We start from the raw sequence: 17,571 nt of genomic DNA, 5'->3' as shown, positions 1-17,571 counted from the left end.
AGCTAACGTGCTCTTCTTCACTGTACAGACTCGTACAATAAAAATACATCAGAGCTCGTGTTACAAAACCTCTTACTATCCTATAATGCTTCCAACATGCAGCTAAAAACCTGTTGTTTCTGTATTTCTGCTGCTGCCCATAATGCTACTGCATGTTCTGTGTTCATGATGTTTTTCCTCCGTAATAAACGCGAGTTACAAACTGAGTCAAATCCAGTGCAGACAGCCAATGATTCAGGTGTGAGTAAGAAAAAAATATTTCAGCTGTCTTCACTGTGCTTTGGTTTCTATCCAAACTATTCATCTTCACTAGCCTGTGAGCATGTATTTCAGTGTTTGTTTAATATTTGCGATGGTCTCTCGTGTTGTGTTGGCCTGGGTTTTAACACACTGAGCAGAATCTACTGTCAACAGAGAAGAATCAATGTTTCTGCTGGTGCCAACAGGCAGAAGTGCAATGTTAGTTACAGTAGCTGCACTCAGATGGGCAATACAGGATACAGCTAGAGCGTGAAAATTCATTTTCTTAATAAATACAAGTCATTAAGGCATTTTAATCTCAAAGTATCTCAACTAGCCTTTGTATAAAAATTATGATTACTGGATGCAAAGCCCAACTTACAGTTTTTTTGTTTTCAACAGATTATTAAACTATTACCCGCTTCACTCACTGTTAAGCTAATATCTGATGTTCAGGTCCACTTCAGTTTCATACAAGCTCAGAATAACTTACGTTACAGTTATTCTGTGGATAGGTGCTACAAGAAAAGAGAGAGATGCTGGGTTATAACGTGTATTAATAGTAATTACATTTTTGCTGCTAAAAGATTTATAGCTGCATTACTTTAGTGAACAAGCACAACATTTCATATACCATTATCACCTTGTTGTAGTGAATAAACAGTAATAACCCGTCCAAACTGTCAATATTAGCATATGCAGATATGCTAATAAGCGGCTTACAAGTGAGTACAAAGCAAGAAAGTATCTAAGCCAAGGAGTCAAACTGTAAAGTAAAAAGCTCTAGAAAGAGCTGTTTTAATTTCATGGGGTATAAGTGCAGGATTTTTTTTAAGGTTTTAGCTGCAGAGAAAGTTTTCGGATGAGTTCTGTTTTCAACACGTTTTCAAGAATTGAGAGGTAGGTAGCTGAGTGATCGTTCCACTGTCATGGAACCACTGAGCCAAAAAGTTTTGCCTGGGATCTTTCTAGGTGAGGTGAGGAGTCGTTTGCTGGCAGAGCGCAGTGAGCGAGAGGGGTTGTAGACATGGATGAGGTAGTTCAGGTAATGCGGTGCTATTGAGTTGACCACTTTGTAGGCAAGGGTCAGGGCTTTGAACCTGATGCAGGCAGCTAGAGGAAGCCAGTGCAGAGATCACAATGACGTAACACGATGTCAATAACAAAACCAGACATACATTACATTAATTCACGTTATAATAATTATGTCTCCATTTAAATGAGATGTTTTTTTTTTCCCTATATAACTAATTGAATTACTTTACATCATATTAAGTTTCATTACATAAATTTATGCTTTATTATATATCGATGAATCCTCCATTGTCATCTTGGAACATGGCCGAATAATCAGGCCATTGATGTAAGAACCTGGTCAATCAGTATATTCAGGTAGTCGGCTGACGTCATTCACATACTCACTGCATCAGTTAGGGTTAAATAAATAGCTCTAATAGTTCTAATATTTTTCCATCTCATTAATCTAAATATTAAATTTATCTATGTGTCAAAGTTTTTTTTCCAAAGGCAAACAATATGAACAGAACATCCAGCACACTATGCTTTCCAGCAAACGAGCAGTGATCCTCAAGTTGACCGGAAAACCAACCCAACTCTGAAGAGGCAATTATACCCATAAACATGAATCTATCTATAGCCTATAGCACAATCACCTGACAGACCATCAAATGTCACAACACAGTCTACTAACTACAACAATCATGGTGGTATTTGTGTCACAACACTGATGGGACTGTGTACACCCTGACATGCACTTAGAGAGAAGTTCATTCTAGTGGTGTCAACGGCTTTTTATAGGCTGTTGAGATGACAACAGCATTTACTTTCTTGATAGTCTGGGACCCGAATCCACCTTGGAAGTTTTACTAAGAGTCCAGTTATAGGTGTTTACTGACCCACTTTACTGCATATCTACACATTTCTACATTTTTTCAACATCAGTTGATATCAGGTCCTAATATACGCAGGTTTCTCACTGTAGCTACTTAAAATCAGTCAGTAACTCATAATTAAAAAAAATAAACCATATGCTTTTCTAATAATTATTAGGTATGAGATGTCTGTTTTCAGAAAAAAAAATGAATCTACAATATTCAAGGTGAGAAATAAGCTATAATTTGAAGTTTACCTCTGCAACGACCGCTTCAACAGGTCAAACGTAACATCTTTCTGTTCAGTTAGGCTGATGGATTAACAAACATGTGGGAGTAAATGTTAATATTGATAGAGTCAACAGGCGAGGTGGCAGTTTGAAAATGCTCAAGAAAGTTTCCTCACGCACCAATAACCAAGGAGTAAATCTGCAATGGAAATGTTTGCTATTATAGAAAGTCCTCCCGTCTTTAATAAACTCCAGTTTCTTCCCTCAAACACTTTGCAAGTGCATTTGTATGTATTTGTAAATGTTTAGCGTATTTTTGAACCTTGTATACACAAATTGGAGCTCAGAGTCAAGAATCCCTAGTTTTTCAAATGCCTTTGCCATTGTCTGTCATGGGGGGGTGGTCTGTCTGAAACAGAGATGGCCTACACTCTGTACTGTCCCTAAACATCTCATAGGCTATGGGGCCTATTCATAATCTGTGCACAAACACTGGCGACAGGCCCACTTCTGACAAGACATGAGAAAATATCGATCCCAACTACCATCACATGTTGACAGTACAGACAAATATCAAGTCAGTTGTTTGATCTTGGAAATGAGTATGTGTATGTGTCACACACCAATCCCACAAACGTTTCACACTGATTGTTAGTTGACACATTCCTGTCACCAGCTTATCTTTCTGTTTGAGATCAAGCTGCTTTTCTGTTTAGTTATTAGAATGCTTACCCTTTTTTTTTTTTAAACATACACTAATAGGTCGCCTAATTGCCTTCTTATCTTCATTCGGCTTAAGGCAATCCACAAAAACACTTACGCGCCGAGGGCTTTATATGATAGGGAAAACCCTCAGATAAATCAAAAAGCAGACAACTGGTGTATCATGATTTCTGACTGTAATGACAGTAATGGGGCCTTAATTACTACAAATTTGCTAACATCAGATAAGAAAAAAATTCAGGAAACTGCTTTATGATAGAGGAATTATGGGAAAAAATATGTTGTGAGCCACGTGTGTTTTTGAGTCAATTCTGCTGAAGTGTATAAGGTCAAACTGCCACTAACAAGCCAAAGGAACAGAGACGAAGTCCAATGATGGTACAACAGGTCTATAATGAGGTCACGTTGGTCAATAGCCATCATGGCAACATGTGCAGTGGTGCAGAGAGATTGAAACATGACTTCTACACTGTTTTGACAATGACAGGCAACATCTACTGTGTTTACAGTAAACACTTCCATTTGTAAAAGAAAGTAGAGAACAGAAATCATTAGCTGCTGAGGCGTCATTCATGGACGTCTTTTTCATCACTTTCAGAAATGTCTGCAGGCTTCAAGAGAGGAGACTGAACCGGGTTGCTCCTGGCCGCCACAGTTTAATGATGTCAACAAGTTGATCTCCTTGGATTATTAGTCTGGCCAGAACACAAAAACTCAGGGATATAGCATCAGACCAAAGGACGACTGTTCCAGCTGAAGAGTTTATTTTTGGCCCTGACAGATGTGTACGACATGACTCTTATTCAAAGTAACAGCGTCCTAAATGCAACATGGGTCAGCTGGAAGATCTACAGAATTAGAAACCAGTGGCAGTCACACAGATGATGTGTAATGGTATCCATCAGGCCAGGAATGAATGCTAGCAACTATTTAGATCTTTAGTATTATTTTCTTGGTTTATGCAACAATAGTTTTATTTTAGCTTAACAATGTATGGATTTATCTAAGCTCTTTGAATAATCTTTAGATTATCTTCTTTAGATATATATTTCTCTCTGAATCGTAAAAGATGAAATCACAACCTTTCACAAGATGCAGATAACATTTAGAAGTGTAGTACTTCAAAATCTAAAATCCTTTAGTACTCTATCCCTGACCATATTTTTCCGGGCTTACTCACCTGATTTCAGGTAACTTTCTACTAGCAAAATATTTTAACATGACTCTGATTTCATTGTGGCTCATGACGGTCATCAGCTCGGATTAACACTTGCTAGTAAAGTTTTTTTAATCTTGAATTGCCTGTATCTCCTATCACACAAGCTCCAAATATTATGCTAACATTCATATTCGTTCAGTTTGTCCAAAAATACAGACAAGCGCCTTACTTCACTCTTTATAATAAATGTCTTTAAGGACATTCCCAGTGTTTCAGCCTAATTCTCTGAGACACAATGCAATGTGAGCAAGTATTGTTCCAATTCCAGGAACTACAAACTACAAATGCAGCAGCAAAAATAGCTAAACCAGGGGGGCGGGGGTTTATTTTTGTAGGACAAAAACACAACAATTTGAAATAAAATTGTAAAATCAAGGGCTAGGAAACCCTGGGAACTTATTCTTCTTTCCCTAATATCGTGTTCCCAGGGTGGTGTTTCATATAGCCTGCTGAGGTTTTGCAATATCTTCCTCTGTGATATCTTTCTCCACCATAACACAATAGAGGTGAATGGAATTTTGTTTTTGTTGCTCAGTGTCAACTTTCACTGCTCTGAGAAACTAGCATGAAAAAAAAAAAAAAAAAAAAAGCACTGTTTACTCCCTCAGTCTGTCCACAGTCAGTGAACGTGACAGTTTCTGGAAAGAAGTGCTTGCGAGTTTGTCATTTTTGAAGCAGGTGGACCGAAACTCCATTCAGCTCCATAAATCTCACAGACAGACAGACGGTCTATTTCAACATCTGCAAACAGAACCAAAACTGTTCACACGAATGAACTGAAGGTCACTGTTTTTCTGTGTGGTCCCTCTTTGTGAAACAACACCGAATATACCCATTCGAGATTTAAAAGCCACAAATTTACGGACACCGAGCTGCTGGCAACACCGCACCCACCAGCAGCTCCTCACAAGACAGACAAACAACTGGGTCGCCTTTCTGCGGTGTGGCTGCCTCTCTGTTATCTCAGCGCAGTCTGTCGTTGGCAGCACAGCTCCTGGGTTTGCCAGTGTGCGCGTGCATGTCTGCCTCTCTCCCTGCACAGTCCTGGAACAGCGTCTGCTCCAGAGGAGGCTGTCTGTCAGCAGGGGCTCCACTTCCCTCAGAGAGCCTCCGAATGCAGTATGACTCACACAATCTGTGCGAGCGTGCACTGTAGTGAAAACCTGTCTGTAGACAGAGCAGAGGTGTGTGTGTGTGTGTGTGTGTGTGTGTGTGTGTGTGTGTGTGTGTGTGTGTGTGTGTGTGTGTGTGTCCTTGGTCTGGCACGACACACTTAAGTAAGGCTATAAGATCCCCACGGGAAGCTCTTATGAAACAGATCAGGTCACTGCTGCATTGCCATTTTCTTTTTATTTTTCTCAGACGTTTCATCCAGCACAGGGACAGTGAACACACAGGGGACACACCTCCATTTGACTTTGACACACATCATAGAGACTCCTCCGGCGCACCAAGAGCCAAAACACCCCTCCCGAGCCCCTCACCTCCTCCCATCCACCCCCACCACTAGCAGCCCCTATCTACTACACCTCCGCCTCTCAAGAAAGAGACAAAAACAACCCCTTTCTGTCAGGAAACTGGAGCATTTAACCATGAAGCTGCCGCCGCTGCGGCTCTGTGCGGTTTAAACACCACAAAGGAGCCAGCGGAGAGGGGGGGGGGGGTGGGGGGGGGGGGGGGGGTCAGGTTCATGCAGGATTCAAGTTCACGGGATGATGGGCATGTCAATACTGACCTCTGTCCTGTCTGAGCCATGCCAGAGAGCTGTCATTATACAGGGAGCAGGGGAAGGTGGTGGTGAGGTGGGGGGGGTGGATGAGGAACAAAAGACCCGCTGGCGATGCCACATGTGCGCGTCAATATCAGCCACTCTCTCTCTACCACACGTCCGCATGCGTGTTCAAATAAATGACTGTGCGTGTGCGTGTGATCCTGCAGATATTTAAACATTAACGCAGCAGGATCTGATGTTTTATTATTATTATTATGATTTATTTATCTGGTGAGAGTCGGACTGAGCAGCGTGCTACAGATTCAGTCAAGAAGGAAAACACGGGGGGAGGATGGGGGGGGGGGGGGGTGCACTGCTTACTTTGACATGGTTTTGCATTATGCAGCGTTCAACAACAACAAGCTCCGCCGTGCACCCCCCCTCATCCGACCTCCCCCTGCACATTTCTAACACAGAACTCCACCGAGGAAAAGCACATTTTTATAATAAATGTATGTTTATTCCCTTGTGACACGTTAGGTTAGCCCCCGACTTTCTCCAAGAGAAGAATTAAAGACAGTGGAAAATGATACAGCGCAGTACAGTTGTGTATAAGTATGAATCTGTTATCAATAAGATGAACTCACCTTTTAATCTGCAGATGGAAAAGTAAAAAAAAAATAATAATCTTCACACAAAAGCAGCAAATCTATGGCAGGTCCCCGTTCTCCACTTACGCAATGTCTTCTTGCTTTCCCAACCCGTGCCCACAGTCTTTCCCACTGATCTCCTGTTATTTCACTTTGTCCCCCGGCTCCTTTTCTTTCTCCGCCGTACCTTCTTCCTTCTCTTTCTTTCTCTTTGTGCTGCGTTTTCTCCTTTTTTTTCCTCCAGCAGGAGCCAAAATTCAGCACGGCGACTAAAACGTGGAGCGGTCAATCAAGAGGCGAGACGGATGCAGTGAGAGTTTTTAGGGGTGGCGCAAAAAAAAAGTTATATGCCGGCGGAGCATCAACAAATGGGAGTGGACGCGTTTATTTTGGTGTTAAATAAACCAAGGGTTATATTTGACTCACCTTGTGACGGCTCCACTCTGGATCCCACTAGACGCGGTCTCTGGAGCAAATAGCGTGTTTGTGTTTTTTTGGCTCCACCTTCCCGCTCCCCCCACCCCACCACCCCACCCACCCCCACCCCCGTGTTTCGCGGTGGTACGGTCCGCCCTTGTGGAGCTCGTGGAGCTGAGCCGAACTCGAGAGCGTTCCCGCGTGGGCTCGAGCCGAGTCGACCGGCACACCTGGACCGGAAGCGGAAGAACAGTCCCACCTGCACCACCAGAGCCCTGCCGGACCACACGTGGCCCTCCAAGTGGCCCTCAGTGGGGTGAGGGGGGGGCCCCTCAGGTCCAGCTGTGCTCTGGTGGATGAGGGTTTGTGTTGGATTCACGGCCACAAACTACCAGACGCTTACCTGTATGTTGCTATTTAACACTTAACAAAATAAAATACAACACGCTGTTGGCCCCCAGTTAGGAGGTTTACAGTCACTAAGCTATATGTTTGTCACTGATCATGACAAAGGTTTAGTGTGATCTGTGTAGTTCCAGCTACTTATTGAACGCTTTCTACTCTTTCTGCACTACGCAGTATGTTTATGTGCTTGGTTTCTGATATATTTGACACAGTTTTCGCTCCACCTAAAAAACAAAAATGAGCCAGTTTACACTTTTGTTGGCACTTACAGTCTTACATAAATTGTAAAAGATTAACAGGCACATTAAAAGCTTTAAGTGATGTACTGTTTATATACAGGTAGTGTAATTGTGTATTAAATGACTCAGAAAGTACTAGCGTGTAGATATGTAATATTTCTATAAACACTTCAGTCTCTTCTCTATTTCAAGCCCTCTGAGGGTTTTATGATACCAGTTCCTCCATGGTAACCATGAGCTAGTGGACTTGCATAATTCTGTTTTCAGAGTACATAAAGAGCTCTTTCAGTGCAGGAGCAGAGGGAAAAATAAACATGCCACATGGAATCCCAGCTCCAGCTATACTGTACTGCACACCTAACCCAGAGCCGATCTGCTGGGAGCCAGAGCATCACTCATCGGCTCTGTGGTTACGTAAGTCAGGTCATAGTTTCCCCAAGTGAGACGCGCACTCTCGTTCGTATTCCCTTTGGATGACCAAGCTGTTTCCTGTACATGCTTCCCAGCTGCTGTTAGAATAAAAAAAGACAAGACAATGCCAAACACATTCCTTTAGGGGTTCATAAGGAATCTGTGGTTCCAAGTGTTGATTACAGGGGCTGTATTTATTAGTTTTTTCTGTACTTTCTCTCTCTCACTAGGGGATTTTATGGCTATTGCGGTTGCATTATTTTGTGTCTCACAAAAGGAAAAATCTATTATCATACCATTACTACTTCGAGGCACATTAAATGCTACAAGTTAAACAGACTTCCAAACATTGCTGGCCATCAAACCATGTCCTGTGTAGAACTATTTGGTTTTCAGAGTAGTTAGGTCTGGAATAAAACTCACTCAATATGTCATCTGTAGCATAGTTGGCAGTTTAAATATCTTCTGCGGCCCTGAATTAACCACCTTACATAATGATCCCCCAGCCCGTGCTCCCATCAGGCCGTGGTTAGCCAGATATTTGTTCCACATGAGCACACTGATGCACACTTAAACAAGTTTTTGTGCCATTGCAGTGAATTCAGACTATATCAACACAGTATGAATAGTGTCACACTTCACAGGATGAAAAAAGTGGACTTGCTTGAACATTCACTAAAACTTCAGAAAACGTGCCAGAGTGTCCTGAACAAACTTGAACCTTGAACCTTGAACTTAGCCTTAATGTCTCCATTACAGTAGAATGTCTGAGGTCCATGGTTGAAAAGTGTTTTGTTACATTATTTACTGTTTTTTTTTTTCTTCTGTTTTTTTGCAGACATGCACCACAGCAGCTGCTGCAACAGTCACAGTTATATATCAATGGTTACTGCTTATCTTGGCCCACCAGCTGTGCAGCCTGGCTGGATTAAAGGGCTTTTGGGTGATGTAACGCACCCTCTGGCGGCCATGCTGGAGGTCCAGCATAAGCTGTGAACATCAGCTTGTTGTTGTGGACAAGACAGGGCTCAGCATCCTCAACCGGCACAGCTGATTATGTTGATAACGTTGACAGGAAATCATTATTGCCACTAAACGGAGATAATTTTCATTTATTGACAGCTTGTCAGCTAGCCCATCTTTAAATAAATAAATGTGCTGAAGGTGTCTTTAATCTCAATTTAAAGTTCTCTTCACATCCAAATCTATTGATCAAACGGTAACATGGGCGATTAACATAATATTAAAATCTTGTGTATGCTGATTTCAAGCTGTTTTCATTTCTTGCTTCAGTGAGGGAGAAGTGTACTTCAGGGTACACCATGACATCATTGTTGGGTGGGGTCACAGATGGAAGAGTGAAAACAAACTTCCAACCAGAAAGGGCAGGCAAACTATGTTTAGCAGCTTGTTACTCTGAAAACATGTAAAAATAGGTGGATAATAAGTCACTTTACGAGTAATATTATGGATCTGTTAGTCCACCATGACCATTAGTCAGACTGTGATCAAATTAGATGATGCCAAATATTAAGTTCTCGGGGCAAACACTATTGTGTGAGAGACTCCTCTGACACAGCAGGTAGTCATGATGGGGCAATTTCACTGTACTGAACAGTTTGTATGTTGGGCAGGTTAGGACACCTACAATATAGCAGTCCTAAAAATAAAATGTCTGTGTGTGTGTGTGTGTGTATGTGTGTATTAGAGAGGAGGATTTTTGGCCCAGTTAAAGTCAGTCAGTACTGGAACAAACATGCAAATACCTTCCAGTGTAAACATGCCACTTGGTGGAGCACAGGACTTTGTTTTTGAACTGCTGCCAATATAAATCATGCCCACCTACTGTAACGAACAATAACAAAACACAATTACCAACATGGCGAACAAGAATAATTAACCCTGCAAATATTTGTTTTCTGACAAAATACTGGCTCCTGTGCAAACAGCATTCAAAATGAAAATATCTAATAAGTCACCTAACTTCTCACATTTGTATTCGGAGCAGGGGTTGTGTTTTTCAGAACCATTTGGATGCTGCTTCCGGCGACCCTTTCATTACGATCAGGTTCACTCACTGGATCAATCAAATACCAGCATGTGGGGTGTAAATCAATACAGTGCTAATAAAATGATGACATTTCAGCTTAATCATAATAAAACCTCTGAGATGTAGAACCATAAGAGGTTCAGGGAGCCAGTCATCTAATCAACCAAAGGGAAGAGAAAAGTATCCGTCACATGTCTGATTCCAGCGCAAATCCAGCTGTGACTGTGTTGAACAAATTCCATGTTTGAACACGTTCATCGTCTCATTTACCGCTCAGTCATCCTCATAAAATCACCTTACCTCCTGCCTCTGAATTGTAGAAAAACTGCCCAGATAAAGTCACTCTCCTCACACTCTTTTACCTTAAACGCTTCCGATTTTAACCTTATGTTCGTTGTAAATAGCTGGTAAAACCTGACGTAACCTTTGTGACTGAAACAAGCTGTAAACACAGAGCTAATATTGTCTTCATTGCATTCATTTTAATTTGATATAATTTAAAATTGCAATTATTACAGAGCAACACTAACATTCATGTGGAGTTTTGCTTCAGGACTCTTGGTAAATGCACGTGTTTTAGCTCAGCTTTTGGTCTCCACCAGCAGGTAAAAGAAGTACCTGGGTCTTTAGCTGCTAGATTCTACATTATTTTCACCTGGCATTTGTTTTCTGAAATGCACACATTTATGTCAACATATGTAATAATATGTATAATATGCTCCTCTTCAGTAGTTTTGCTGCATTTTCCTGTTTTGCAGAAAACTCTTTGTGAATATTGTGAACATTAATCTGCCTTCTCCGTGTCTATTCCTAAGTGAGGCTCAACAATGTATTGCAGTTTCAGCTGGTCACTGTTGACCCCTGTGGGCCACACCAGGATCCATTTAATCACTGTAATTGACCTCATAACCCAATTGGCCCTTTATATGCACACACACAGCTACACACCCAGTTCCTGCTCCCCTCATTTACCCTCCACAGCCCACCTCCTGCTGGCAGCAGTCCACCAGGGTTAATGCTGATGGAAGGAAAAGAAAATCAGTGATGGAGTGGAAAAAAAAAGTCATCCAAAGCCAGTGTAGCGTTTTACTGTTTTCCAAAGTAAAATGTCACTTGCACTAAATGCATATAACAGTGTGCACATGGCAAATCTATCCAGTGTGCTGCATAGAAAGGACTGAAGCCGTTTTTGTATTATTTCATTTAACTGTAGTGTTTTATGTCCACTGGATTCTGTTTCTAATTTTGTATTTTTTTTGCATCATATACATCCTAAACATTTACTTCACTTAACATTTTATAATCCGCTAACTCTGAGACTTTACTGCAGAATAATATTTGCTTTCGAGCTGACACACTTATCCAGAGTGATTAACTGCGTACACATTTACCGACCCACATTTAAGCGAGGCTGCGCTCACACTCACACCATCCTCTCATTATGTGGTGAGAGTAAACGCTTGGGCTGAGTGTAATTGCAGTAACATGTTGTCGTCGTTGGGCAAATAACTGAAAAACTACTTGTAACATAAGTTTTGGTGAATCTTGGCACGACCCGGATAAAATGGAAGGTTTTCATTTGCACCTATGGGATGAGAAATCCTGCAAATGGTTTGGTGCGTACGAGATGTTAAAAAACTAGTAAGAATTAGAATGGTTTGCCTTTAATGGACCAGGCAGACAGCTAGTACTGCTCTAATATATATTAATAATAAATTACAGAACAATGGAGCAGTAGTACTTTTCTTTTTGAGATGTTATACTTCTGCTTTATCTTACTTTAAACTTAATCAAAATAAGGATAATAATACTTTACTTAATTTATATATATAATATATAAATATATATATATATATATATATATATATATATATATATATATATATATTTTATATATATATAAAATTCATTTTAGTAATGTCACGTGGAATAATTAAATTTGAAAATTACAACTGGTGTTTTATCACTGCAGTAATGGTACGTATGCATTTTACCTTAAGTAGGATTTTGAGTGCATTAGTGTGGTATTGGTCCTTTTCACCGCAGTAACTAAAAGGTCGGAATACTTTCGCTACTGCTGTTTACTAAACTACAAATAGACACAGACGGGGACACTAAGAAGGAAGATCATCAGTGTGTACCACAAGGACATTTTGAATTGGCACTTACTCCCCTGATGGACACCTTGTTCTGTTCTCTGATCCTTCTTGCGACCTGATACTAATGTGATGGGGACACTGAGTACACCAACAACACCAGCAGAGGCTTCAGACTTACATCTCGCTGTGCTATTATCCTAGAATATTAAACACACCATCTGGTCTCCATTTATGCTTGAAAATCTGGCAAAAGTCCTTCCTCTCAACTTTATCCGACACAAAATGAATACAAGTACCCAAGTGAAATACAAAGACAGATAAATAACAAATATTCAGGAGCGATGGTGTGGCGGTTGTGCATTCCTGGTGTTAATGTCACAAATGGTTTAACTAATGTAACCGTGAGAATTACTCATGTGACCTTAATAATATCAGCTGCGCTTTCTGTTTGTGAGTTACGCGCCTTGTTTTCACCCACAAAAACATGCGCCCACACTGCATGTTCATGGGTTTTATGCAGCATAAGAGTGAGTTTTAGTGATTGTAAACATTTGAGCTCATAGTAATACCTCGTCTAATGTGATTATCATGACTGCAAAATGTGAACAAGTGCGCTGAACCACTCGTCATCACCACATCATCGCCACTGAACTGCCTAAAGCTTCATCCCTGGGCAGTATGTGTCAGTATGTGCTGGAGATGTTTACATTACATGAGTTCACTTCACTATTTACAAGCCTGTACCTGATCGTAATGTAAGCCCACAGCATTTGACTGTCTGTGACCTTCTTCTTCTTCACTTACTGCTTTAAACTTTTCAACGCCACGCGAACCACTAAACCAAACTATCCACTCAGGCTGCCTACTTTGGAAATGTACAGTATGCTCCGACTGTCTTGTGGTAACCCTCAACTGTATGTGTCCTCTGACCTTGTTCGCACAGAAAAACACTCCAAAACATCACCCAAAAATATCCTCAGGCCCTGCTTACAACCTCCTCCTCCTATTTCCTGCAGCAGAGCGGGACCAGTATCTTCCCCTTCAAATACAACAGAAGCATTCACAATACCGATTTTCTTGCTTATTATTATTTAGCTTTTTCTTTTTCTATTTCACTCCTCATTATTACGTTTCTGTGACATCATGAAGCTAAACTCTTCTCATGTTGAGTGCCTAAACTGACGGGTTTTCTCATCTACTACATTATTGTCACGTTACCTCGCCTCTTGCTCAGGGCCTGTGGAAATCTGCCCACTAAGGCTGAGAGTCCCACACGCTGTGACATTTGAATATCTTGATGAAAGGCCACGTGGATCTGTATGATGCTAAAAACATCAGAAACAGCTTCACAGTAATGTGTGTGTTGCCGACGTCCTGTTCAGCTCCATCTGAGCGAGTAAAGAAGCTTTAGTGAGAGTTGACATAGGCGAGCGGAAACAGAGAAACAGAGAGGAGGAGAGAAGACGAGTAAAAGTTAGTGCATCTCCTCAGGGATTATAGTAGTCTGCTGTTAGTGTCAGTCTCAGTGATTATAGGAGGAAGACTGTATGCATGTGTTCACGGCTGGTTGTGTGTGTGATTTGAGACAGCTGCAGAAAACAGGGGGGGACGGAGGGGGTGCAGTTTATTTTCCTGTGGCGGTGGAAAAAGGGGGAGGATCCCTACACGTGATTGGCCCAGTGGGCCGATTCCAGTGTAAATGACGTCACAACTTCATGCCTGACCTACTTAAAGTGGCTGTGATGTCACAGCTGTCTCTTTCACTCTGTCTCTCTTTATCTCTGTCCCCCTTCTCACTCTCTTACACAACTCGTCTCTCTTACACTGTCTGTCTTGGCTCTTTCTCTCCCGTCTCCTGTCAAATCCCACTCTTCTTCTTTTTATTGCTTCACCCCTTTTCTCCCTTTGACGAAGGCGCATACACAGCAATACTGTCAAATGGGCGAGTGAGATAGAGATGGGAAAGAGAGCAAAGAGACAGAATCATCTCCCACTGCCAAAAACCCAGTTTCTAGAGATTAGAGCTATATTGATAAATATTAATGTGTTGGAAAGCAGCTCTGGCCCTGGTGACATGACAAAACGAGACAGCAAGCTTCCACCATATGGACTGAAAGGCTCTGTGAGACCATAAAAAAATGTGATTCAGTGCTGAGTGTTTTTACACACATGCACACGCTCACACAAACACACACACAAAAACTTATCTCACTTCAACACAATCCTCGAATGTGAGACTACTCAGAAAGTGAAGTAAACGAATGTAAGATGATGATCTGGTGGTGTGAATCAAAATGAATTAGATATGAAGTGATGACTATTATAGAGGTTAACAGTCGGCACCTCCAGGATTTTGTGCAGATTCAACAAATACCCATGAAATTCTGCAATTTTGTCCAATCATTGCAGCCTTTTCCACAAATGTGACCTACATTCTCCACTGTCCCTGAACAGCTCCCATGTGTGGGGCCGAAAGGCTGCTGACGTGTGCTTCCTAATGCTAATGCAGGAGACTCCTGGTCCTTCCAGGTTGGATGTCTACAGAAACGAGTGCTGAGGTAACTGTTTCGCACCACACACAGCGCTGTGGTGGAGCACAAGCGAAACCCATCAATTGACACTCGAGGAATGGCTAAAACAAGGGGGCAGCAGACAAGTCACTGTGACAGAGGCTGGTAAACACGGTAGCCTATTAAAAAACTGCAAGGATTCCTGCTTTTTAACGACATGTCATTAATTTGCAGCTACAGTTTGTGAATCCCATATGTGTGCTGCCTGTATGACACAGGGCTTTACATTCTGTCTGTGGCGTTTTAGGATTTAGCAACTTTTCTTGAAAATACAGAGGAAAATGGTGACTTGCAGATCAAAGGTAAAGATGAAGATGTGGCTAAGGTTTTATTTCTGGGACAAATTGTGCTCTGTATATGTGGCATCAGTCTGCCCGTCCTCGAAGAGGGATTCCTCCTCTGTTGCTTTGCCTGTTGTTTCTTCATCCAATTTGAGGGCCTAAGGACAGAGGACAGTCGTCTGTGGAGCCCACGGAAATGAACTGATGTTGATTTAATCTTGTATTATTGGTTGACTGCTCTATTACAGAAACAGGCAATCTAGTGCATATTCTTGAATAATATGAATGAACCCCAAGCTCATCTATAACTAGTATGATTTCCACATGTTGCAAGGACTATACATCGCGTACTATAGTACAGATTCTCTATTCAGACCAAGCTGAAACATTCAAAAGCTGCTTATATGATAATTAATCAGTAACTCTATGACATAATCTATAATCTAATGAGCTGGAAGGGTCTGTTCTGTGTAATGAGAGTGATGGAGCAGAAGTGGCTGAATGTGTGAAGATAGTGTGTATCTTTAAGTAAAATCTTGACAGCAGGTTTTCTATTTGTGGATGTATGCAGCATCTGAACACTTATTTAACACTGTATTGCACCACTGATGTATTTTCCACAGTGTGCTTTATACCAGCAGCAGCAGCAGCGTCAGGGTGGTACATGTATAAATGTATTACAGTGAAAAACGGAAAACAGATGTATCAGCAGATTTTTTGGTTCCTGAACACAAGCAGATTATCAGCGAGGAGCCGGGACACTGGAGGCTGATTACAGCAGCAGGGTTGGATCTAATCTGGGGCCGCAGTCAGATCAGACAACAATCGCTCCGCAGACGGATGGAGGGAAAGAGGCTTCTATGGTTAAGGAAACACTCGAAAGGAGGAAGAAAACAGAGACAGATGGAAAGACAGACGAATGAAATGATGTAGGGGCAGGAGAGGAAGAGTGAGATCGATGTAGGGCGAGAGAATTAAAATGTTCAAAGGTTGAACAGATTAAAATAGATAAAGCACAACAGAGAGAGCGGGAGAGAAAAGAAAAAGAGGAGCAACAACCTAAAGCAACAATTCCTCCTCTCGCCCTCCTCTTCTCTTCCCTTTGTTCAGCGGGAACCCTCTTTCTCTCTCATTTATATTCACACCAGCTATGGGGCTAGTCGCAGGGCACCCGCTGCACAAAACTGTTCAAAAACACGGACGAGTCGAGCTTTTTGTTGTAAGGCTACATTAGAAGCAAGTAAGTGCAGCCACCATAGGCCAAACACAAAGTCTGTGTTCATTTTCTGTTATTGTTGTTGGTTGGTGTTCATCTTCCTGCAAAAATAGAAAAATTAGAATTAATTATATCTGAATTAACACTAGGAAAAGATCCCAGATAACCAAAGTTGCTGCAAGACATTGGCCTAAATGTGGTTCTAGATAAAAGAATGATTAATGAGGTTAAAAACATTACTGACAGATGAATTAAAAACAGCTGTAGCTCCGTTGGGCACATCTTGTGACCATATTTGTATCATGGTGTCAGATACACGGTAATAAACACGATGATAATCGGCCTGGACAAACCTCCACGGACCAGCTCTGTTCTAAAGCTCCAGTTAGTAGTTACTGAACGTCCAGTTTGCTTCACTAAAACCAAATCTGCTCACCGGAGCCAGAGTCCTCTCACGTTTTGGTCCTCGGGTGCCAGAACATAGCTCAGTGGTTCTGAAGCTATGGGACACGCTGCCCCTCAAGTAGGATGGATCTGTTTCATGTTGGAGCACTGAAACACATTTCACAATATGACAGATAACACTTTATATGGCAATGAGAACCCAGGTCGGCGGCTGCAAAACGTCCCGTTCAACACGAGACGAGCAAGGAAGAAAGGAAAAGGTCACAGAGCAAAGACGTCGCGTGATGAAATCAGCTTTAACTGGAAATAAGATGAGAACGATCCTGTTTAAAGTTGCACTTTGCCTTTAAAGGGGAGAGGGGAGAGCTGTGCATCTTTAGCATCTTAAAACTACAATACAGTACAGCACAAGACCAAAGAAACGCAATTCGTCTTTATTTCACATCACAGAGTAGAGTCATGTAAAGGAGAGGGCCTCCACGTCTGCTTTATTGTCAGTGAAAACACTGACGAGGGCGACACTATTTATGATAAGCTTCACGGAGAGACAAAAGGCAGAGAAGCAGGTCACTACAGCGTGTGGGCGAGTTTGTGTTCGTTTGAAATACCACGGGTGCGAGCACCACCAAACCAAAACAAACTCACACTCACAGATAGTTTTACAGCGCAGACCTGACATGACCCGGCGCCAGCAGTCGTCAGGAATGGGTGCAGTTAACGGTGAGGGAGTTGGATGTTCATTAACATTAGCAGAGGTAGAAATCTCCTTCTCGCCGTTGTTGCTTGCGGGGCACACACACACACACACACACA

At 41.8% G+C, this 17,571-nt stretch overlaps 1 protein-coding gene across 2 annotated transcripts in view; it reads right to left on the bottom strand.

Annotated features, from left to right (window-relative positions):
* ndrg2 (NDRG family member 2) overlaps positions 1-7,169 on the bottom strand; it is a 29,089-nt gene extending 21,920 nt beyond the window's left edge. Inside the window, exon 1 of one of the 2 annotated variants that reach the window (XM_026353467.1) lies at positions 7,092-7,169. The gene's annotated coding sequence lies outside the window, so the exon portion shown is untranslated. The other variant, XM_026353466.1, reaches the window with a different exon arrangement.
* Between the last annotated feature and the right edge of the window lie 10,402 nt (positions 7,170-17,571).

This window comes from Anabas testudineus, chromosome 18, assembly GCF_900324465.2.
Source record: "Anabas testudineus chromosome 18, fAnaTes1.2, whole genome shotgun sequence".
NCBI classification, from domain to species: Eukaryota; Metazoa; Chordata; class Actinopteri; order Anabantiformes; family Anabantidae; genus Anabas; species Anabas testudineus.
This window is presented reverse-complemented; position numbering and strand designations above follow the sequence as displayed.